Below are 25,506 nucleotides of genomic sequence, written 5' to 3'. Positions count from 1 at the left end.
ACTAATAATATGTTATATGTTAATTAACTATTTAAATAATAAATAAGGGGAAAAAGACATTGGCATTTTTTAAGAGGACAAGCCATTTACTTTGAAGAATGTTTCTTAATTTGGGTTAGTCTCATGTCCCCTCATGATTAGACGCAGGCTGTATACTCTGGGCAGGAGTACTATGTAAACGGTGTGTCCTTCTCCCTAGTCGCGTTGGGAACATGTGACTGATCTGTCCCGTGACTGATGACATTTAACTTTGGTTGGTTTAAGGCAGTTAGTTATTACCAGATTTCTCCACTGTAAAGTTACCATCTTTCTCTGCTTGATCAGTAAGTGGAGAATTACTGTCTGCAAGTACCTGTGAAGGAGAGATACCTCAAGATTAAGGAACTATTCTGCTCCTCAAATCCTCACCCAATGACATTAGCAGCTCCGATGATTCTCACCTGAATGAACTGGTACTACGCGTCTTTTGTTTTAGGAATTTTAAAGATTTTAATTTTTTATTAACAGAGTGAGCCAGAGTGAGAGGGAACACAAGCAGTGGGAGCCGGAGAGAGGGAAGCAGACTCCCTGCTGAGCAGGACTGGATCCCAGGACCCCGGGAGCACAACATGAGCTGAAGGCAGAAGCTCAACGACTGAGACACCCAGGCGCCCCACTGTGTTTCTTTTAAATGGCATTTTCTCACTCCTCCCCCATTTATTATTTCCATTCCATCTTTAAAAGAGCTTTCATCAAAATCAAAAGCTTCTGCACAGCAAAGATAACAGTCAAGAAAACAAAGAGGCAACCCACGGAATGGGAGAAGATATTTGCAAATGCCAGTAGAGACAAAAGGTTGATATCCAGGATCTATAATGAACTCCTCAAACTCAACACACACAAAACAGACAATCATATCAAAAATTGGGCAGAAGATATGAACAGACACTTCTCCAATGAAGACACACAAATGGCTATCAGACACATGAAAAAATGTTCATCATCGGGGCACCTGGGTGGCTCAGTGGGTTGGGCCTCTGCCTTCGGCTCGGGTCATGATCCCAGGGTCCTGGGATGGAGCCCCACATTGGGCTCTCTGCTCTGCGGGAAGCCTGCTTCCTCCTCTCTCTCTGCCTGCCTCTCTGCCTACTTGTGATCTCTGTCAGATAAAGAAAGAAAAAAATCTTAAAAAAAAAAAAATGTTCATCATCACTAGCCCTCAGGGAGATTCAAATTAAAACTACATTGAGATATCACCTTACACCAGTTAGAATGGCCAAAATTAGCAAGACAGGAAACAACATGTGTTGGAGGGGATGTGGAGAAAGGGGAACCCTCTTACACTGTTGGTGGGAATGCAAGTTGGTGCAGCCTCTTTGGAGAACAGTGTGGAGATTCCTCAAGAAATTAAAAATAGAACTTCCCTATGACCCTGCCATTGCACTCCTGGGTATTTACCCCAAAGATACAGATGTAGTGAAAAGAAGGGCCATCTGTACCCCAATGTTTATAGCAGCAATGGCCACGGTCGCTAAACTGTGGAAAGAACCAAGATGCCCTTCAACGGACGAATGGATAAGACAGATGTGGTCCATATACACTATGGAGTATTATGCCTCCATCAGAAAGGACGAATACCCAACTTTTGTAGCAACATGGACGGGACTGGAAGAGATGATGCTGAGTGAAATAAGTCAAGCAGAGAGAGCCAATGATCATATGGTTTCACTTATTTGTGGAGCATAACAAATAGCATGGAGGACATGAGGAGTTAGAGAGGAGAGGGGAGTTGGGGGAAATTGGAAGGGGAGGTGAACCATGAGAGACTATGGACTCTGAAAAACAATCTGAGGGTTTTGAAGGGGTGGGGGGTGGGAGGTCGGGGTACCAGGTGGTGGGTATTAGAGAGGGCACGGATTACATGGAGCACTGGGTGTGGTGCAAAAATAATGAATACTGTTATGCTGAAAATAAAAAATAAATTTTAAAAAAAGTTAAAAAAAAAGAGAGCTTTTCCGATACACTCCATAAGTTCTTATAAAACTATGCAAAAGTAGACATAATAAGAACAATTTGACACATTGTTTGCAACAGCAATCTCAAGGTACATTAGAGAGATGGATATACAGAAATACATACAAATATCAAACCATTATGTTGTACACTTAAAACCAGTATGCTGTAACTGTACCTCAATAAAAATAAATAAAAAAACAAAGGGAAGCTCGTATAAAAAAGAGATGGATACATCCAGGGCCACATAAGAGCTAGAAGAAATTACCTGGAAAAGTGACCAACTTAGGTAATTTGCAAATATCATCATGAACAAATGACTCAGAACGATATGTGATGGTGATATTTTTATAGGGCCAGAATAATGCAAAACAATGAGTACTATGTGTTAAGATATGTACATGTATAGGGAACATGAAAATGTGCACAAAAATAATAAACATGAAAATCAGAGTAGCACTTTCGGGGGGAATCAGGGAACAATACACAGAAGAATTTAATTGTTTCTATAAAGTTTTATTTATTAAACAACTTAGTTTAATAAATAAAACTTTATGGAAACAACAACAAAAGGTTACATGGAACTGACAATTGTTCCGAAGACAAAAATCTATATTGTCAGAGAGCAGTTACCAGCTTAGAAGCTCTTCCATAAGGTACACAAATTCTGAAAGTGGGTATTATTATAAAATTTGACATCAAAAGAAGCACTGCCCAATACATAATATCACTTCCCTCCCTAACTAGACTGGCCACTCAGGGTCAGACTTACCGATTCAATTTGCCCTAAGCGTACCTTCTGAGAGGAAAAAAAAAAAGCAAACAAAAAACTTCATTCAGTCAACATACAGTCACTCTGATTCAGGCCTCAAAGTAAAGGTTAGAAAGGGAAAGAGGAAGTATTTCTTTTGGCACCAAGAAATGTTCCTAAGTAAACTGAAAGTTTTCAATATATAGATGTAAATACGTATCAGATTTAACTGGCACAGACACAATTTTGATATCAGTTTTATGGTCATTAAGGAAACCTAATTTTATCAGTAACAAATCAGTCCTGATCCTTCAGAGCGATCCATATTTCTGAGATTGATAGAACCCTGACTCTAGGAAGCATTTCCTTTTGTTTCCTAAGTCAGGTTCAAAATAGTAAAGCCCTAAACTTTGAACTTTGTCCTCATAACAAATGCTCTGGTGAACCCAACAAGGTCCATGCTTGGATGGAAATAAAATGAGAAAAACTATCTCTTTCTAATACGAGAGATTAATTACACAAGCTGCCCTGTGCCCTGTGCCTTTAGCAAGTCATGGTACATCAGTAACACCAGCTAGGAAAAGTTAAAAAAAATGGAGGCTGAAGTTTAAACCATTTCAAATATAATTAACTCTAAATTAGCTGAGTGAACTCTGGGAATGACGGCTCATTTATAAATCACAGTAGTTCTGCCATCCTTCAGATGTAAATCATGCTTTCTAGGTTAGCCATTAGGGAAAATCAGGGTCCACTACAGATCAAAAGTGTATACAAGAGGCTGTATATAGAGGAGCAGATCCTTAACCTGCCAATGGGCTCTCTTCCAAAAGTCAGAAGCTCAGAGTTCAAAATACACTCTCTCCTGGAAACTCTGACTGAATTAGTCTGTTTCAGCTCCAAGCCCATCCAGTCATAAGCCCAACTAACCCCAAAACGTAGGTGATCATATAGTACCAGTCCATGAAATAGAAATCTTCAGCACTGTTTCTACCAGAAATTTTTTAATTAAATCTGGTTTGGAATTGACAAAAATATACTTCCTTGTCCTGCAGTGACTTAAAGGGGATATTTGGGAACTTTCAGGGGTTCTGGTAATGTTCTGTTTCTTGATCAAAATGAGAAGCACATGAGTAAGTTCACTTTGGGAAAAACCATTAAGTTGTACCTTTATAATTTTACACTCTTGCCTGTGTGTGTTAAGTTTCAATTTTTAAAAAGTTTACTTGCAAACTGCTGTACAATGTTGCCTATAGGTAATGATATTGTATTAAGTACTTAAAAATTTGTTAAAAGGGGCGCCTGGGTGGCTCAGTTGGTAAAGCGGCTGCCTTTAGCTCCGGTCCTGGGATAGAGCCCCACATCCAGCTCTGCTCAGCAGGAGGCCTGCGTCTCCCTCTCCCACGCCCCCTGCTTGTGTCCCCTCTCTCACTGGATCTCTCTCTCTGCCAAATAAATAAATAAAATCTTAAAAAAAAAACTTGTTAAAAGGATAAATCTCATGTTTAGTGTTCTTACCAAATTAAAAAGAAAGAGATTAGAAAGAGAGAAAGAGACAGTATCTGTGAATCCCTGTTTCAGTCATTCATCCACTATAGGATTAAATAAATACTTCCATTATTTAAAAAAAAAAAAAAGCTCATATCCCCCTAAGCAAGGGGGCAGGGAGGAGTTTACCTGTAGGGGCACCAACCACTGGTAGTAAAGGCCTTTTCCTGGTGTGAGGAGCTCCTCTGGGGGTCTGTGGTCCACCCTGACCACACCCCCATGTCCTTCCGGACCCATCAGTGGGCTTACAGCAGAGATCAAGGTGAAGCAGTGGTAAAGATGAGCTGCCTGGGGCCAGGGTGGGGGTGGGGGGAACAGACATACTCACCGTCAAGCTCCAGAGGACCAAGACCCACATTCACGCCATCGCTGGGCTGTAAAGACTGGAAGATCTTTACCCAGTTGGCACAACTAAGGGCCTGGGATGGATCCCTCCAACCAGGAGTCTCTGTCCTTGTTCTTGTCCGTCAGTCATCACACAGATGACTCTAGCAACTACATAGTCACCTGACTGCACAGCTTTCCGGCCCTTTTTTGGTCACATTTTCCACAAAAATTTAGCTGTAATGCTGCAAGGCTAATTCTAGATATACCCTGTGCAGACAATTCCCAGGGCCATTAATCAAGCCATAATTTCTAGCATGTGAATTTGACTGTGCTTACTTCCCAGAGAATCCTCTGTGTTTCTGATTACCGCTGCTCTCCTTCCTAAGTACTTTTTTAAAAAATCCTGTTTATTATTATTAACTTAGTTAAGTGTAATAAAGGTGTCAGGGTTATACTTAAAACAAAAGTTAGGGGGTGCCTGGGTGGCTCAGTGGGTTGAGCCTCTGCCTCCGGCTCAGGTCATGATCTGAGCCCCACATCGAGCCCCTGCTTCCTCCTCTCTCTCTCTGCCTGCCTCTCTGCCTACTTGTGATATCTCTCGCTCTCTCTCTCTCTGTCAAATAAATAAATAAAAATAAAATCTTTAAAACAAAAGTCAGTTTTTCACAATGTATACACTGAGGTACTTGAAGGTAAAATGGCATGGTATCTAGGATTAGTTTTTAAAGTGCTTCCATAAAAGGATACACATTAAGGTGAGAACATGGTGTTTCTGATTGCTTACCTGTATTCTCTAATTTTCTATGTTGCTCACATACTGCATCTGTAATTAAAATTTATCTAAAAAATACTTCCACAGACGAGCCATAAGAGACTCTTCATCTCAGGGAACAAACTGAGGGTTGCTGGGGGGTGGAGGAGGGAGAGGGTGGCCAGGTGATGCACACGGGGGAGGGCATGTGCTGCGGTGAGTGCTGTGAGATGTGTAAGACTCACAGACCCGTACCCCTGGGCAAATAATACATTAGATGTTAATTTAAAAAAAACACTTCCACAAAGGAAAAACTGAAAAAAGAGGACAGATGATGTAAATTCTTATTGAATTGGGTGGCTAGTACAAGGAGATTAACTGTACTGCTCTTGTTAGTTCTTAAAAATGAATGCTGTATTTTTAAAAAATCCATTTCAGAAACTCATTTGCAAAGTCAGTTTAGCTGGAAATCAATTTCCTCACCCAAACCCAAAGCATTCGTTCACTTAATCCGTCATTCAGCCACGACAGAGAGACAGCCAGGCACTAAACAGAACGGAGGGAAAGGGAGCTGAACTCAAGCACGGCCGCACATCAGAACTGTCTTTGGAACCTGTGAACACACAGCGCCAGGGCCCAGCCCCGGACCCGCGCACTAGAACGCCAACCACATTTTAATAAACACACATGAAGGATCAAAAAAAAAAAAATACAGAAATACATCAAAATATTAGTTCTTAAGCACAGGGTAGCTTCAAGGAGATAAGCACAATCCTTTGGGGTTGTAGTTACACACATATGTTCAAAAACACTTCTAACCTAATGACACTCAAGAAAATTAGGTCTTTTCTGCATAACAAAATTTCATATGGGTGATTTTTAATGTTCTTATTTATATATCTACAATATCTCCTTTTTCGATAAAGTATATGTATTATATTACAGAGTGAGAGAAAAGAACTTAAAAGTGCTATTTTTTTTAAACCGAAATGACATGTGACCAACATACCCCCGCCAAACACCCATCATTTAAAAGGCCCAGTTAAACTGCAGAGTGCTGGGGAAGTCGGGCAGCGGCTGGATGGACTCTGAGTGTACGACTCATTTTGGATCACCAGTTAGCAGTTTCTAATACTGCTAAGCATAAATCGCCTACCCTATGCCTTTCAATCGCCCCAGGTATTGTCCTCTGGCAAAAAAACAAGCAAACAGGCTCAGGACAATGGTCACGGTTATTCCTAAGGGCTAAAAACTGCAAACAACCCAAATGTCGATCAACATGACAACGAATTAAACAAAGGATGTATTTCAATAAAGGAATTCCACAGCAATTTAAAAAATTCACTGAGTCCCACGACATGGAGAAATCTCATGAATATGATACTTTGTGAAAAAACAGGTACAAAAGAGCACATACCCTCTGATTCCATTTATGCGAATTTCAAACATAGAAAGACTGACGGATGATGGAAGTCGGAAGACAGGTGACGGCAGGGTCCGAGGGAGGACCCTACATCTGGGCAGGGCTTGAGAGACTTTTGAGAACTAGGCTGTGTTCTTTAGGGGAACTATGACAGATTCTTCGACAGGTCTATAAATACCCCAAAAGACATCTAGTTGAACACTTGATAGCTGTGCATTTTAATATGTGTTAACTGTGCCTCCACTTTTTAAAAATCAGAAACATGTTACACTTAAGAGTTGCCACAATTTGTAGCTACAATCCCAATTAGAGGTTCTAGGAAATCATAGTGCTTTTTTTCCATAAATATTCTAAACTAGAAGACAACTGACATTTATTGAATGTTTTCTGATGCCAGACTGTGCTAAGCCCTTGACACCTACACTTAAATAATCCCCAGAATCCTATGAGGTTTTGTAGGTTACCCCCATTTTACAGATGAGGAAACTAGGGCTCAGTAGGGTTGAGTAACATTCCAGGGGCCAAAAAACAGTAAGGAAGAGAACGAGGTTTTGAAACCAACTCTGCTACTCCAACACCAACTGCTTCCTCATATCCTAAAGCTTCAAATTCCACATCGCTCTGTCCAGCACCTGCCCTCTGACAGGCCCCAAAGACCTCGCTAAAAAGGGATTTGAGTAACAGTTCTTACAGTGTCTCTCCTGCCTGTGAGGGAAGGAACGGAACTCTGACCTAGGAGATGCTGTGCAGGGCCGGCATCTAGCATTAGTCTGGAGACGCACTGGTCACTAACTTATTTACACTGCCTCATCCTTCCAGGGTCATTGTAACCCACATCACTTTTCTTCTCTCTTTTTTTGACGAGGGCAGGAATCTTTCAGTGCCTGGAATACATCTGATTCGGTCTCTGTACCTTCCCATGCTAAGCCCAACAAAAAGCAGCCACTGGGCAGCAGCCCACTTGATACTCCTTCCCCAGTTCCATTGTTCCTCCAGGTCTGAGTGGTCTGAGGCGGTTCTTCTGTCCAACCCAGGGCTCTGTGACCTCGGCGCATGTCCCGCCGGCGTTGTTGCTCCTCGAGTCCTCCTGAGGCACAATCAGCTGCCCCGTGTATGCAAATCAGTCAAGGTTTAGAAAGCATAATCACTCTTCATGTTGCCAAGGTTTTTAGGAAACACCTTCTATCTCTTTTGGTCCCAACAGCCTGTTACACCCTCACCCATGACTCTAGGTTTGAGTTCAAGGTCGCTGAGACAGAGACAGATTGACCATGAAGCCAACACAGTTCATCTTTGGTCTCCTCACCTAAACGGCTCCTTCCAAAGTCCCACACCTAATTCTGTATATTCTTTTACCTAAAGAGGATCTCCAAATTGTATAAGCTTCAGGCACCCACAAAACAGGCACCTCTAAGTCATACTGTCATTTTGTTGCTACAAGCAACACATCTGTGATAAAGCATTCACCTTGTAAATTAAATCGATTTAGAAGGAGAAATATTCGGGGCACCTGAGTGGCTCAGTCAGTTAAGTGTCTTCCTTCAGCTCAGATCATGATCTCAGGGTCCTGGGATCGAGCCCTCTGTCCGGTTCCTGCTCGCAGGGAGCCTGCTTCTCCCCCTCCTCCCTGCTCGCGCTCGCTCTCTCTCTCACACGTCTCTGTCTCTCAAATCAGTAAATAAACTCTTTAAAAAAAGGTTTTTTTAAATAAAAAAGAAGGATAAAAACTTAGGATGAGAGAACCAAGTTATTACCAATAAGTATTAGAACACTGGGAGCTCACAGACACACATTAATCTTTCTGCTTAATTTCACTTACTATTGATAATATGTTATCTATTGGATGATCAAATCAGCAATATACTTCTTAGAGGGGTTGCTGTTGGCTAGGTCATCTTTGGGTTGTTGTTTTAAGGTCTGAAGTTTCTTTAATTTTAAAAGTGCAAGATTGAAGAGAAAAACAAAAAAAATGTGAATGCAAGCAAAATAAAAAACTTCACTACATAGAAGGTGCACAGGTGTCCCTATAGCAGCAAAACTGCTTTAGAAAAACTAAATTATTACATGCCATGTACTAGGTCCATAAAAAAAAAGAGGATAAAATCAGTACAACTGTCGTGACTTGTCATGTATATGAAATGTGCTCAAAATAAATGCTGGCTTAGCATATCCTTTGATTTCCTAAGAGGTACTCGGTCATGATTGCCTCGTTCAGAAAAAAAAAAAAGCATTAGTTATGAAACTATTCATGTACCCCTGGCCATGTTTCCCCAGTTGGCACATTTAAGAGACATTCAACTTTTTAATTCTATTTCTTTTTTTTTAAAACATAAAAAGGGTAAAGTTTGTTTTAAGTACCTATGTACCCCATCAATTAATCCAATTAATAAAAGTAAAATAAGGGGACACCTGGGTGGCACAGTGGGTTAAGCCTCTGCCTTTGGCTCAGGTCATGATCTCAGGGTCTTGGGATCAAGCCCTACATCGGGACCTAACAGATATATTCAGAACATTTCATCCTAAATTGGCAGAGTACACATTCTTTTCAAGGGCACAAGGAACATTCTCCAGAACAGATCACATACTGGGTCACAAATCAGGCCTCAAAAAGCACAAAAAGACTGAGATCATGCCATGCATATTTTCTAACTACAACGCCATGAAACTAGAACTCGACCACAAGAAAAAATTTGGAAAGACCATAAGTATACAGAGGTTAAAGAACATCCTACTAAAGAATGAATGGGTTAACACCAGGAAATTAAGGAAGAAATTAAAAAATACATAAAAGTAAATGAAAATGAAAACACGATAGTCCAGAACCTTTGGGATGCAGCAAAGGCAGTCCTAAGAGGGAAGTGTAGCAATACAGCAAGAAAAATCTCAAATACATGACCTACCTTACACCTAAAGGAGCTAGAAAAAGAACAACAAATGAAGCCTAAAGCCAGCAGAAGAAGAGCAATTATAAGGGTTAGATCAGAAATAAATGATGTAGAAACTAAAAAAAAAAAAAAAAAAAAAAAAAAAAAAAACAGAACAGATCAATAAAACCAGGAGCTGGTTCTTTGCTGCCTGCTCAACAGGGAGCCTGCTTCTCCCTCTGCCACTCCCTCAGCTTGTGCGCGCTCCTCTCTGTCAAATAAATAAAATCTTTAAAAAAAAAAAAAAATCCTGGGGCGCCTGGATGGCTCAATGGGTTAAGCCTCTGCCTTTGGCTCAGGTCATGATCTCGGGGTCCTGGGATGGAGCCCAGCATTGGACTCTCTGCTCCGCAGGGAGCCTGCTTCCTCCTCTCTCTCTGCCTGCCTCTCTGCCTACTTGTGATCTCTCTCTGTCAAATAAATAAATAAAATCTTTTAAAAAATAAATAAATAAAAATAAACCTAACGAAAAAGTAGTCTACAGAGGCGCCTGGGTGGCTCAGTGGGTTAAAGCCTCTGCCTTTGGCTCGGGTCATGATCCCAAGGTCCTGGGATTGAGCCACTTATTGGGTGCTCTGCTCAGCAGGGAGCCTGCTTCCTCCTCTCTCTCTGCCTGCCTCTCTGCCTACTTGTGATCTCTGTCAAATAAATAAATAAAATCCTAAAAAAAAAAAAAAAGGGAAAGTAGGCTATAGAATGGGAAAAGATATTTGCAAACGCCATATCTGGTAAAGGGTTACTATCCAAAATCTATAAAGAACTTATCAAACTCAACATCCAAAAAACAAATAATCCAGTCAAGAAATGCACATAAGACATGAATGGGAATTTTTCCAAAGACATCCAGATGGCCAATACGCACATGAGAAGATGCTCAACATCACTCGGCATCAGGGAAATACAGATCAAAACCACAATGAGATACCTCCTCACATCAGTCAGAATGGCTAAAATTAACAAGTCAGGAAATGACAGATGCTGGTGAGGATGCAGAGAAAGGGGAACCCTCCTACACTGTTGGTGGCAATGCAAGCTGGTGCAACCCCTCTGGGGAACAGCATGGAGGTTCCTCAAAAAGTTAAAAATAGAGCTACACTATGACTCAGCAATCGCACTACTGGGTATTTACCCAAAGGATACAAAAATACAGATTTGAATGGGTACGTGCACCCAATGTTTATAGCAGCATTATCAACAATAGCCAAACTATGGAAAGAACCCAAATGTCCACCGACTGATGAATGGATAAAGAAGATGTGATACACACATACAATGGAATATTACTCAGCCACAAAAAAGAATGAAATCTTTCATTCACATGGACAGGGCTAGAGAACATTATCCTAAGTGAAATAAATCAAATACCATAAGATTTCATTCATATTTGGACTTTAAGAAACAAAACAAATGAACATAGGAGGAAAAAATGAGAGACGAACTAAGAAACAGACACTTAACTACAGAGGACAAACTTATGGTTACCAGAGGGGAGATGGGGGGGGATGCGCTAAAATAGGTGACAGGTATTAAGGAAGACACTGACAGTGATGAGCACAAGGTAGTGTCTGTACATGATGAATCACTAAATTCTACACCTGAATCTACTCTTGCACTGTATTTTTTTTTAAAGATTTTATTTATTTATTTGACAGAGAGAAATCACAAGTAGATGGAGAGGCAGGCAGAGAGAGAGGAAGGGAAGCAGGCTCCCTGCTGAGCAGAGAGCCCGATGCGGGACTCGATCCCAAGACCCTGAGATCATGACCTGAGCCGAAGGCAGCGGCTTAACTCACTGAGCCACCCAGGTGCCCCTCTTGCACTGTATGTTAACTAGCTAGAATTTAAATAAAAATTGTATGAATGGATGAATAGAAAAAAATCAAGCTTTTCAATATACAAACAACAATCCATTAGAAGCTAGGATGAAAGAAGCCACTCCATGTACAATAGCAACCAGAAATATGATTTTAAGAGGAAGTATACAAAACTTATCTAAGAAAAACTTTAAAACATTCCTGAGGGATATAAAAGATCACCTAAACAAGTGGAAAGACCTAATGTCCTTGCAGAGTCTTACTCAACCTAGATAATGTCAAGCTGCTCCCAGAAAATTTATACATTTTACACAAGTCCAATAAAAATGAAGAGTTGCATTTCCTCTGGACCATGCACAGGCTGTATCTCAAGACCGTGTGGGGAAATGGCAGGCAAGAATAAACAGGAAGATTCTGTGGAGGAAAGCAATGAGCACAACAATCCCTACTGGATAGGAATACAACCCATTACGTCTATTAAATCACTGAACAATAATTAAAATAACATCACGGCCATCAGAAAAGTTTTGATTTTAAAATCATTTGGAGAAATATCTCAATCAGAGAAAGACTATTATATGACATATATTATCATATGTGGGATATAAGAAACAGAGCAGAGATCATAGGGAAGAGAGAGAAAACTGGATGGGAAGTCATCAGAGAGAGAGAAAAACCATGAGAGACACTTAACTTACAGGGAAAAACTGAGGGATGCTGGAGGGGGGAGCGTGGGGGGGTGGTAACTGGGTGACAGGCAATCAGGAGGGCACGTGATGTGCTGAGCTCTGCACGTGACATGCAACTGATGAGTCACGGAACACCATGTCTGGAACTATGATGTAATTAATATATATTAGCTGGCTGAATTTAAACTAAAACTTTTGGAAAATTCAAAAAAAAAAACCATGATGATACATAAGAAGGTAAGTAAACATAGGGAACAAAATAGAAAGTACAGAAACAGATCCGAACAAACACAGGAAATCAAGGGTGCCGTACAAATAAATCAGTTGTGCACAGATGAACTGGGTTTTTCCACAACTGGAAAGCCATCTGGACAAACACACCAGAATAAAAGAATCAAAGATTTAAATATTTTAAAAAACACAAAACTAATCAAAGAAGACATTGGAGAACTCCCTAAACTTGATCAAAGGAAAATCTTTCTGCTAAAAAACTCAAAATCCAGACACTATGGAAAGAAAATATTCATAAATTTGACTACGCAGAAATGAAAAATCCCTGCATAGTAATAAGCATGATAAGCAAAGAAAAAAATACGAGTCACAAACTGAAGGAAATATCTGTATCTCCTCACAGACAGAAGTTTATCACCTAAATATATGAGAAGGTCCTAGAAATCAAAGTGAAACAGAAAGCTAGGAGAAGCATGGGGTACCAGGGTGCTTCAGATGCTTAACCAACGGAAGCACCCAGGTCATGGTCTCAGGGCCCTGGGATGGAGGCCCACATCGGGCCCCTGCTTCTCCCCCTCTCTCTGTCCTCCTCCGGCCACCCACTCTTGTGCTCTCTCTGCCACTTTCTCTCGAATAAATACATAAAATCTTAAAAAAAAAAATACAAATTTTCCTTAAGCACTTTAGGGAGGGCATGTGCTATGGTGAGTGCTGTGAATGGTGTAAGGCTGATGATTCACAGACCTGCACCCCGGGAGCAAATAATACATTACATGTTAACAAGAAAAAAAAAAAAAAGCAAGAAAATTAAACTCTGCAAGCAAAAAAAAAGTCCCTTAAGCATGAAACATGTACAAAGTCACTCTTTGTAGCAGAAGCGCATATTAAGACTACCCTGATTTTCTACTTCTCACCTACAGATTGGCACAAATCCAAAACTTGGACAAATTTATGCCTTCGGTGAAGCTGTGGGGAATAGGCACTTGGCACACACTTCCAGTGAGTACAAACGGTGCAGACTGTTAACGAAGGGCATCTAGCAACGCCAACCAAAGTTACAAATGCTCTTTGACAAAACAATGCATTCGGGTCACAGACTGATGTTACGTATTTATTCATGTTACAGAAAGAATACTGCCCCGTATTTTTTAAAGATTCTATCTGACAGAGAGTGAGAGGGAGCACAAGCACAGAGGGGGGCAGGCAGAGGGAGAGGGAGAAGCCGGCTGCCCGCTGAGCAGGGAGCCTGCGGGGGGCTTGACCCCAGGAGGCTGGGATCATGACTGAGCCAAAGGCAGATGTTTAACCACTGAGCTGCCCGGTGATCCCCGCAGCATACTTGAACAGCACCAGGCCTAGAACTACAGTTAAAAAGAACTATTTGCACTCATATAACGAAATTTCTTGCTAAACAAGAAGAAACTTTCTAAATAATCAACGGAAAGGACCACGGGATAGAGTTGATTACTATACGTCATCTTTGGTCAAAAGCCAGAAACATCCACGTTGTAACAGGTGTCTGCACAGCACGAAGAAACACTGCGACAGCTAGCAGGACGCAGACGGAGACGGCAGGGGGCGGAAATTATACTATTGGTCATCAAACCACGTATTTTTAAACAACTACGGTTTCAGCATCATGTGAAGATATTACTTACGCAAAAAAACTAAAATATTTTTTCAAGATGTATAAACCCAAATTTCAAACACTCACACGAAAGCTTGCAGACGCGAAGCCTGCGTGTTCATCGGCCAGCTGTCCCAGAATCACATCATCTGATGGCTCAGCGAGTCCTCAAAATTGCAAAGACGAAACAAAGTGAACCTTGACGGTGACCACTTCCCACATAACCAGTGCCACCCCTGCATCTCGAACCTTACCCCAAAATACTTAATTTCTAGGTTAGCTTTAGAAGTCCCCGACAATGCCCCACCTCCCATGTGTAAGCACGCACGGAAAAGCACACTTTACAGAGAAGGCATCCAAAGGCTTTGTTTCTCAGAAGGAGTTGGTAGATAACATCTATTATTCTTGGGAGAAAAACAGAGCACAAAAGAGTACTGGTGGGCCGAGGAATGAGGAAGAAAATGCCGAGTCGGAGCTCGCCCTTCCCTCGGTCTCCATTCCCTCTGCTCTCCTTTTCTTCCCTGCTTGATCCTCGTCTCATCCGTTTCTCTTCTCCGGTCCTTTTCCTACGAATTTTCCTCTAGTGTTTGTAAATGTCTTTCACTCTGAGAGTTCACTAAAGCCTCCATTTCAACTTTCACCCGCCGAAAATACTGCGCACCTGCAGCCTGGCTTCTTCCCCAAGGCTCACACTTTATATCGCTGCCAGGACATTCCATCTCTCCACCAACCCACTGCCCAAGCTCCACAGGCCCCAGGAGCTGTAGAAAGATTTATCATGCAAACAGATGTCCAAACAAAGTCCAGATAGCCATATTCATATTCAAAAGAAAGACTATAACAAGAAACAAAGAAAGACACTACATGACAATCAAGGAGACAATCCAACAATCACAACAAATAATTTTGAATATTTGTGCACCCAACATGGGAGGACCCAAATACATAAAACAGTTAAAAACAAACATAAAGGGCGCCTGGGTGGCTCAGTGGGTTGAGCCACTGCTGCCTTGGGCTCACGTTCCGGCTCTCTGCTCAGCGGGGAGCCTGCTTCCTCCTCTCTCTCTGCCTGCCGCTCTGCCTACTTGTGATCTCTGTCTGTCAAATAAAAAAATAGATAAATCTTAAAAAAAAAAAAAAACCATAAAGCACCTAATCAGCACTCATACAGTGACAGCAGAGGACCTGAGCACCCCACTTATGTCAGTGGCCAATCACCCAAAGAGAAAATCAACAAGGAAACAACGGCTTTCCATCCGCACTGGGTAGACTTAACAATAGGTATATTCTGAACATTCCATCCTAACACAGCAGAAAACACACTGTTTTCAAGTGTACGTGGCATATTAGGCCACAAAATAAGTCTCCACAAGCGTAAAAAGATCGAAGTCCTGCAATGCATTCTTTCTGACCACAATGCTATTAAAGCAGAAGTCAACCATGAGGAAAACTCTGGGAAGACCACAGGCGTGGAGGTTAAACATCTGCTACTACACAGTGAACAAGTCAACCAGGAAATCAAAAAGGAAGAAGGTCACAGAAACAAAGGAACACAAACACAACGGTCCCACACCCCGGGACGCAGCAAAGTGGGTCTAAGAGGGAAGCTTACAGCCGCACAGGCTCACCTCAAGCAGCAAGAAAAGTCTCAAATAAACAACCAAACCTTACAGCTAAAGGAGCTAGAAAAAGAACCAACAAAACTCAAAACCAGCAGAAGGAAGGAATGAAGATTAGTTTCATTTGAATGAAATAAAATGGAATCTAAAACAAACAAACAAAAAGAACAGAACAAACCATGGAAACTGGCAGCTAGTTCTTTGAAAACATCAACAAAACTGACAGACATGGAGGGACGCCAGGTGGCTAAGTCGGTTAAGTGTCCAACTCTTGATTTCAGCTCAGGTCACGGCCGTGGATCGAGCCCTTTGCTCATGAGCTCTGCACTGGACGAGAAGTCTGCTTGAGATACTCTCATGGTATCTCTCCCCTTGCCTCTCTGCCTGCTTGCTCACTCACTCTTTCTCTAATAAGTAAATCTTTTTAAAAAATAAACATGATAAACATCGACCCAGACTCATTTTAAAGGGGGGAGGGGCTTAAATAAAATCACGAATGAAAGAGGAAAAATAAAACCGACACCACAGAAATAGAAAAGATTGCAAGAGAGTATTATGAACAAGTATATGCCAACAAATAGAACAACCTAGAAAAAAAATGGATAAATTCAGAGAAACACATAAACTACCAAAAGAGAAACAGGAAGAAATAGAAAACTGGAACAAACAGATTACCAACAATAAAACTGAGTTGGTATTCAAAAACCTCCCAACAATGAGAAGTCCAGGACAAGAGAGCTTCATGGGTGAATTCTACCAAACATTTAAAGAACAGTTAAGATCTAGACTTCTCAAACTATTCCTAAACATAGAAGGGGAAGGAAGCCTCCTGAATTCATCCTACGAGGCCAGCATCACCCTGATGCCAAAACCAGATAAAGACACCACAAAAATAGAGAACTACAGGTCAGCATCTCTGAACAGAGATGCCAAAATTCCCCGACAAAACAGTAGCAAACCGAATCCAACAGCACATTCACAAAATCATTCACCAGGATCCAGTGGGATTTACCTGGGATGCAGGGGTGGCTCGACATTGGCACGCCAAGGCCCCATTACCTTCAGAACGGCTATCGAGCACCTCTTCTTTCTCCACTTCCCTCTCCCTCTCCCTGTCTAACCCACCTCTGCAAAGCAACCAGACTCATCTTCCCAAACCTTTGATATTCCCTCACCTAAAGAAGTAATTTCTTAGCCTGGCACTTAAAGCCTTCTAGGACTTAAATCTAAATATCTATCCAATCTCAACTCCTGCCTCCAACTCATTTTCACTCATTCTAGCTCAAACCAAACTAAAGCGGTCCTTGGGCCCCTAATGTTTTCTGGGCCCTCTTACCCTCCTGCTTTTGGCTACAACTTCTTCCACTGGACACCACATCCCTAAAATCATTCAAAATTCTTCACATCAGAACCCCATTTTCCCCTTTTTGTGTTTTCTTTGAGCCCAGGACCCACCAACTCCAGTCATCACATGATGCAGGCAATGTCTTAACTGTTTATAAGCAAAGACAGAAAAAAAGACCAAGTTACATCAAATTTATGAAGTGTCATTTCTACGTTTCTAAAACAAGCTTGTGCTAAAGGACACAAGGGGTGGCTTATCCTGCAGCAGTAACGGTGGAACGGCTTCCCTTAGGAAAAAGGATGTTCGTTCTTTTTGCTGCTTACGAAATGCCTGCCTTTCTCTCCTTGAGTATAGACCCCGATACACATGCTTCTCTGCGAGAACAGAATGTCACATGAGCATCAGAGGCGGAACACCGTGACACGCAGGGATTTCGTCACACCTGCCGGCATCGCACACTTGAGATCTATCATGGAGAAGTCGTGGGGACTGGCCAGTGACTGGCACATAAACTCACTGCCATGAACATATGAGTCATTGAAAATGAGGATGTTCGTTCATTTGAGTAGATTTGTACCAACATCATTGCAAGAGGCAGGAAAAGGAAGCGTATATCTGCATGATACACTAACAGATACCGACTTAATCAAAAAACCTACCACACTTGGGAAAAAGGAATATACTCTTACTCTTTGCAAAGACGTGAAGTACTCTACAGAGCGTACACGGCAGATGAATGTGACTCATGGTCACAATCACTCATGGTCAAAGCCTGTACGCTCTGTCCAGTCTTAATCTCCTTTCTCCTTGTTGTTTTGTCTGGGTTTTTTTTTTTCGTAAAGGGATGGTCTCTGGAATCCCTGATCAATTTCCTCTCTGTGTAAGCCACGAGAATTTCCCTGTTCACGAAGGGACACTGGAAATCAGAATGCTTTTTCTCGAACCACGGGAAGACTGTTACTCAGTGTGCGCACACACTGGCTTTCCGTAAAGCCAAAGTCACCATTCCTCCGAGTTGCTGGACTCTCAGGCACTGCACTTTTCCAGATACTCAAAGGTAAAGGGGCCAAATTATCCCACCCCCAAAGTTCGCCCACAGCGTCTCTCCATCCTCGGGCTTTTCGGTCCGCTCCACTGAATGGCCCAGTGAAAGGGGCGTGTGCAGGCCCAGCACGCAGCACCAGAGAAGCACAAAGGCTAGGCCTGTCGATTCCAGAAACAACGAGGCAAGACAGGGTGGAAGGCTCTGCGGCCCTAACAGAAAAGCAGACGACGCCCCAGGCTTTCCTTTTATTCACCGGTGTCCCCAGAAGTACCGGAGCCATAAGGGGTCTATGGGTTTTATTCTCTAAGGAACCTTCAAAAACAAAATAGGACTCCAGGAAATTGTCCTTCCCTAGTCAGCCCAAGCTTTGAGGGAAACAGAACTCTGAAGGAGAGAAGCAGGAATACCAGGCACCTGACCTAGAAGTCAGTGAAGGAGGAACAGAGGGGAGCTTTCAAAATACTGAGGTCCACACCAAGAGAGGGTCCTAAGGGTTTTGCACATCCCAGGGAATGCAGACATCACTAGGCCACCAACTCATGTGACATGTTAATTCATGTTCCAGATGTCATACTATAGCATCCTCCTACTCCAACCCAAGAAAAGGACTCTGTCTAATCACAGGCCCAACAGGCTTTCTCCCTTCCCTGAGCCCCAAGAGCCCATCCCCAACAGACACCCCCCATTTCCCCAGGCTTCTGTGTACCAAGCCTACTTTGGCACCCTGGCCCCTCACACGCTGTGCTGGGGCATCTGGGTGGCTCAACTGTTAAGCATCTGCCTTGAGCTCAGGTCAGGATCCCAAGGTCCTGGAATCGAGTCCCGCATCGGGCTCCATGCTCAACAGGAACCTGCTTCTCCCTCCCCCACTCCCCTGCTTGTGTTCCCTCTCCCGCTGTGTCTCTCTCTGTCAAATAAATAAATAAAATCTTAAGGAAAAAAAAAAAAAAAAACCTTGTGCTGTACCAAGAGCTTCAGCAAGAAAACAGAGAAGATTGGGAACTGCCGTTCTAAACCGTCCTAGAGAGAGGAGAAAAGGAGAGGGCTTGAAGGCGCCGCTCCTTGCGGAGGAAAGACCTGACGAAGACCCTTCCTGCTGTCTCTGCTGACGGAGTCAGTGGCCCACAAACAGATACCAATGTTACAGAGATAAATACGACCAAAAGACAGATTAAAAACTGAAAATAAAATTTGTATATGGAATTTATCACAACAAAGATGACAAGGCACTGCTAACAACTGAAGAGTTTTGTTACCTAATCCATGCCTTTCCTCAAACTCTCAACTCTGCATTCTATGTATAAAACTTTTCTGTGAAAGCTACCTTGTAGCCTGTGTCCAGTTTCATGATCCTTTTGGCTAAGAAGCTCTTTCTTACATAAAACATTTTGCTTTCATGCATACCAGTCTTTCCTATCTTTTATGGTTACGGAGAGAAAGAGGGATGGCTTCTTTCTTCTGCTAATCAGCCTACTGTCGTATGAATCATCCTTTGGGTTTTTTTCCCAAATTCCATCATCAACCTTCACAGGTCTGGTTGGCCACTGCAGTCACCTTTCGCAGGCTTCAGAACTTCCTCTTTACAGAAACAGTAAGCCTGGGATTCTCTGTACCTTGATGTCACAGCTAAACCACTCTGCATTGAGCCCGTCATATCTAATGTCACCCTCTTAGCCAACCTTATTTCTGTGTTTGTTCCGGTCCACGAACTACACTCACTCCCTCTGCTACACAGGCTATTCCTCATGCCCCGAGTTTGGAAAGTCCCATCAGCTCTGTTAAGCCCAAGCCCCCTTGACGTGGCCGGTTCAACACTAACACATCCACCAAAACACCCTCTCTGAAGTCCCCCATCCAAAACGATCTCTTTTCATGCAGCAGTTGGGATTTTTCTTCCTCAGGTTAATTACACTTATTTTGGGGACATGCGATGCGTCAGCACCGGCTGGCTTCCGGTGGTCACAGGGATGTGCGGAGACTGGGGGAGATCTCTGTAAGGAGGCGAGGGTTGCCTGAGCGCAGAGTTCACCATCGGACGTGGGTGCACAGAAAACACTCCATAAGCACTGCTCACGCAGACCAGGGTCCGTGATTGCCAGCGGCGCGTCACTGCAGAGTTTCGTGAAGGTCACGGCGCTGGTTCTGTGCCATGGAGGGCAGCATCATTCTGGGTTCAGTGCTTTCCATGCCTGATAGTCTAAAACTGCCTCCTGAAGTGGCAGCCTTTTCCTACCATGTAACCAAGGCTGGCTTTTCATTCTTCTTCTTTTTTAAATAAAGATGTTATGTATTTGTTTGAGAGAAAGAGAGAGAGAGCACAAGCAGGGGGAGTGGCAGAGAGGGAGGGAGAAGCAGCTCACCGCTGAGCAGGGAGCTGGACTCAGGGCTCAATCCCAGGACCCCAGACGCTTAATCGACCGAGCCACCCAGGCGCCCCGAAGCTGGCTTTTCTATCCCATTCTGGAGCATCCTCCTCGGGTAAAGGATCTTCAATATCACCCCTTCTCTGATGGCTCATTTACCAAAACAATCAAGATTACTTTAAATTCTACTTTGTTTCCTAGGTTACTTAAACCCCAGCTAGAAGCATTCAATGATACGATGCTTCCAGTTACTTGGGTCAATACAGCTCCAGACAATACAACCAAATCTACGTCTAAACCCAGTTACTCCTTTCAGTTACTTGGGCAGACGGTGTGAGACACTCTATTCTCCAGATCCCGAGTGGTGACAAGGTTTCCTCAGGAAGCCCAACTCCAAAGCAGTCGGTAGTGAAAAGCAGGTGTGTGTTAAGGAGGCTACGTCATGGTTCAGAGGCGAGGACCCATCACCCAGTGATGTCTGCCAGGATTGTGGGAGGGAAACAGATAGAGTGGTTTTGTCAACCCGGTATTTAGAAGAGCATACGATCAGAAGCTTTACTAAAATAAAGGTACGTACAGTTTTCCTGTTTTCTATAGTTCATGTATCTGTAATACAATAATTTGCCCCTCTTTAAATTTTGAGTAATTTTCTTTAATGTCTCTCAGTTATCAAGACTAGAAATACTGAAGATGTACTTGTTCTCCTAAGAAAAGCAAACAAGAAAAATCAATTCCTTTTTCATCACTATATACCCTGGAAGTCCCCCAGAAACTTACAAAATAAGCAATGTTGATCATAAAAGAAGAGGATTTTAACCCCAGATATAAATACTGATCATGAAATTAACTGTATGTTTATATCTATTTTGAAGCAGAAACAGAGTGGAAGAATGGACATTGCAATCAGCTGTCAGTCAACACTGCAGAGAAACTAATAGGCACTTAGAATTAACAGGCAGAGTTTCATTTCAACAACTAACATTTTATTTTTTACAGGTTTTATTTTTTAAAGGTTTTTTAAATTTATTTGAGAGAGAGAGAAGAGCAAGTGAGAGAGAACATGAGTGGGGGGGAGGGTCAGACGGAGAGGGTGAAGCAGGGTCCCGCTGAGCAGGGAGCCTTATGCAGGGCTGCTAGATTGATCCAGGACCCGGAGATCATGACCTGAATCAAAAACCGATGCTTGACTGACTGAGCCACCCAGGGGCCCCAACAACGAACTCTGTGACATCTCATTCACTGTACTGCTGACCCGTTTCTTGGCTGACAACCCACACTAACTTTGTTGACTTGGACATGATTACTTTGATTAAACAAGAAATCCCACAACAGAGAAGCATCTGTAAAACTTCATTGTCAAATGAGCCATCAAATCAATTAAAATGTCAACCTTAATGTTTGGCATTGATGTAGAGTACCTTTTAAATTATAATCCTAAATATTCTCAATAGACTCATTTCTTTAAAAGTTCTGTTGATGATTTGAAATTTAAACGTTATGAGTTCCCTAGTATGTGACAAAAGCCAACATTCAGCAGAGGAGTTCCCATTTGTGGAAGAGTTACTTCAGCCTTCAACGGGAAAACGGAGGTGGAAGGATTGACCAGAGGACCAGGTAAGGAAGATACAATTTTGGGAGGGAGTGGTGGCAACTTTTTGATTTTTGATTTTGCACAGGAAAGATAAATCAGACTGGGATTTCTTTTCAGTCTGCTTGCTACTCCTTATGTGATCTGAAGCAAGTTCCTGACCTTCTTCACCTGTAGTTTCCTCATCAGCTAAGTGATACGTAACAAAACCTCCTTCATGTAAATAATTTTGCATGATGCAGCCACGGTTTAATAAATGGTGATTATGTTATTGATATTGATATTAATATTGATAGATTTTTGTCCATAAGGTAGAAACAAAGTGGAGAAGTTTTGTTCTTTTGACTGGGGCTTTCTCTGAGGGTAGGGTGGCCAGAGGGCTGTTAGGGGAGGACACTGCTCTGGGGAACACTTCTAAAATGGCAGGCTGGATTTTGGCTTCAATGGTAGCTGGTGAGCTGTCTGCTCCTCCCGATGGTGCAGAGAACTTCCCTAAAAAAGAATGTACTCTCAAGTTGACTCCCAGTCGCCTGGTCCGGTTGTCTTCCCACTCTCAAAGAATCCCTCAGTCTCTACTCTCATCTGGCTTCCTCCACCTCCACAATGCGGAGACACAGGTACTCTCCTTATCTACTGAGGAGTCCAGGACTAGGAGAACTAAACCCCAACAAGATCCCCCAACAACTAAATAGTGTTGCGGACAGAACTGTCTAACACCTGCTTTTATCACTTATATTTATTTCTTTACTTTTAAAGATTTCATTTATTCACTTGACAGACACAGCGAGAGAGGGAACACAGCAGGTGGACTGGGAGAGGGAGAAGCAGGCTTCCCACCCAGCAGGGAGCCCGACGCGGGGCTCGGTCCCAGGACCCTGCGACCACGACCTGAGCCGAAGGCAGACGCCCAATGACTGAGCCACCCAGATGCCCTTACCACTTATATTTAAAAGCAAAACTAATTTCATAGAAAATAGGTTTAGGCACAAGGCATATCACCTACTTTGTCACTGCTACGTGATAAGAAAAATGATTTGAAAAATAATGGGATATTTTATGAGTTTCGTCGCTGCTTTCTTAACATGGAGACTTCCTTTCTGTGATTTAGGGCTTCTTCACAATGCAATGAAGACCATTAGTCTGACGTGACCTTTTACCTTCTTTCCTGCCAGAACCACTCCTTCCTGCTCACTCACCGTGGGCCAGAATTAAATGCTAAGTCATCTCCTTTCAGAGGTTAGAGTACACAGTTACACACAAGTCTCCAATCCAGTCAAAAGTAAATCTCCCTCCAAAACAGTATATTTTCATCAGATTATGAGGCAGAGTTTGAAGGAAGAACTCTTGTCTCACTTCTACTCTTCCTTCAAGAACGGCCTCTCCCCGCCGTCCTGTGCTGTCTGCTAACCCTGTTGTTCACAAGCCGCAGGTCCCATGCCATCCTTCCCCACACCAGCCACCAAAGACTGGAAATCAAGTTCTGCTCCTTCAAGGGCCTATTTATTAGAAAACTAAGAAACTATGGTGACAATATTGGATACCAAGAGATGAACACATTATTCTCAGAGAGCAGTGGCTCCAGTGGACAGAAGTTAGGGGAAGAAAAAGGATTTTGCCCCCAGGGAATATCTGGCAATGCGTGGAGACTCTGTTGGCTGTCTTATTAGGAGTTTGCCACTAAGATCTAGAGGGACATCTGACAATGCAGAAGACCCCTCTCAATGCACAATGACCCTTTGTCATTCAACCCAAAATGTCAGTAGTCCTGAGGCTGAAAATCCTATCTCTAAGAGATAATGTGCTTTGAGTAACAACTTTTGTTCCGTAATTTTGAGTTTTAATTGCAGGCACTGGTCAGTCTCAGAGTTGTGTTTCAGAGCAGGTAACCATCAATCACACCCTTGAGACAAATATTTACTTTCTATTCATATAAAACTAGTTCTATGCCTCAGACTGAAGACTCTAGCTAAGCAATTCTTGATCCTTTATTTAGTTGTGTTTTTTTAATCTTTATGCTTGAAGTATAAGTTTAACCAAAAAAATATAAGTTCAACAACAAAGAAAAAGATACCCATTGTCATATTTGCTTCAGATATTCTCTAAAGAAAAAAACTGGACACAGTTAAAGCCCATCTCCCATTCTTTCTCTTCCCGCCTAGAAAATAACCACATTTATTTTACACTTATTTACATATATCTACATAATTACATAATATGTTTATAGTAGTAATTTAAAATGTTTTTTACACTACACATTTTCTTTTCATGCAACATTAAAAACTGTGTACTTTGTTCTCTTTGTGTAAATCCCGCTAACGCTCACGTGCTGGTTGTCCTCCTGGTGAGTGACTGCATTGTCCCCACATTTTCTTTTCTTTTTTTTTATTTTAATATAGCTCTCTGCAAGACAAAGTTTCTTTTTTAAGATTTTTATTTATTTATTTGACAGAGAGAGACATAGCGAGAGAGGGAACACAAGCAAGGGGCGAGGGAGAAGCAGGCTTTCCCCCGAGCAGGGAGCCCAAACTGGGGCTGCATCCCAGGACCCTGGGATCATGACCTGAGCTGAAGGCAGAGGCTTAACGACTGAGCCCCCAGGTGCCCCGTCCCCACATTTTCACTATTTGTATGCACTTGTAGCGAGTTTCCTTACACACACATGCTGAGCATGTGGCTCGGTTTGAGATCTTAGGAGAAGTGGAAGTGAGGGGCTGTCAACGAAATTTCATGGAATATGAAAATTTCATGTCATAAATTTCATGTAACAAATATCATGGAATATTGCACTTAGAAATACAGATGACTGGGGCACCTGGGTGGCTCAGTGGGTCAAAGCCTCCGCCTTTGGTCATGATCCCAGGGTCCTGGGATAGAGCCCTGAGTGGGGCTCCCTGCTCAGCAGGGAGCCTGCTTCCCCACCCCCACCTCTCTCTGCCTGCTTGTGATCTCTCTCTGTCAAATAAATAAATAAAATCTCAAAAAAAAAGAAAGAAAGAAAGAAAAGAAACAGAGATGACTAATCCTGTGGGTTACAAATGAATGGCTGCAAAACGAACGAAACTTGGTCTTGAGAGAGCTGTATTAAGCGGTGAGGATAAAAATGTACGTTGTGCTAGAGAATCTTCTCAGACTCACCTGCTATTAAGTAATTTTTGTTCCTTCCAGAAACAAAAACCATACTCCTTATGTCCAGTAGAGCAGTATCAATAAATAAATAAATGTATCTATAGACCATGACTGAATCTAGGTTCAAATAAACCAATTATAAAAACATTTTTAAACTGTTAGGGGGATTTATATATGGACTGTGTATTAGATGATATTAAAAAGTTAAGTTTGAGTTAACCTAGTAGTGCTGTGGCTATTTTTCAAAATCCTTTTTTTAAAATGCATGAAAAGATATGAAATCTTATATTGCATTGACTATTTTAGCAAAAAATAAGAAGGCACAGGTGAATCAAGTGTGGCAAAA

At 42.2% G+C, this 25,506-nt stretch overlaps 1 protein-coding gene across 3 annotated transcripts in view; it reads right to left on the bottom strand.

The window, feature by feature from the left end:
- GPAT3 (glycerol-3-phosphate acyltransferase 3) overlaps nucleotides 1–25,506 on the bottom strand; it is a 58,563-nt gene that overhangs the window by 20,578 nt on the left and 12,479 nt on the right. The window contains exon 1 of one of the 3 annotated variants that reach the window (XM_004777328.3): nucleotides 14,162–14,247. The exons of the other annotated variants lie outside the window; for them this stretch is intronic. The gene's annotated coding sequence lies outside the window, so the exon portion shown is untranslated. Of the gene's footprint in view, nucleotides 1–14,161; nucleotides 14,248–25,506 lie in introns of those variants that run through there. 3 annotated transcript variants of the gene reach the window in all.

This window comes from Mustela putorius, unplaced genomic scaffold (assembly GCF_011764305.1).
Source record: "Mustela putorius furo isolate JIRA1106 unplaced genomic scaffold, ASM1176430v1.1 tig00000040_pilon_pilon_pilon, whole genome shotgun sequence".
NCBI classification, from domain to species: Eukaryota; Metazoa; Chordata; class Mammalia; order Carnivora; family Mustelidae; genus Mustela; species Mustela putorius.
Note: the sequence above shows the minus strand (reverse complement) of the source record. Positions and strands in the feature narration are given on the sequence as shown.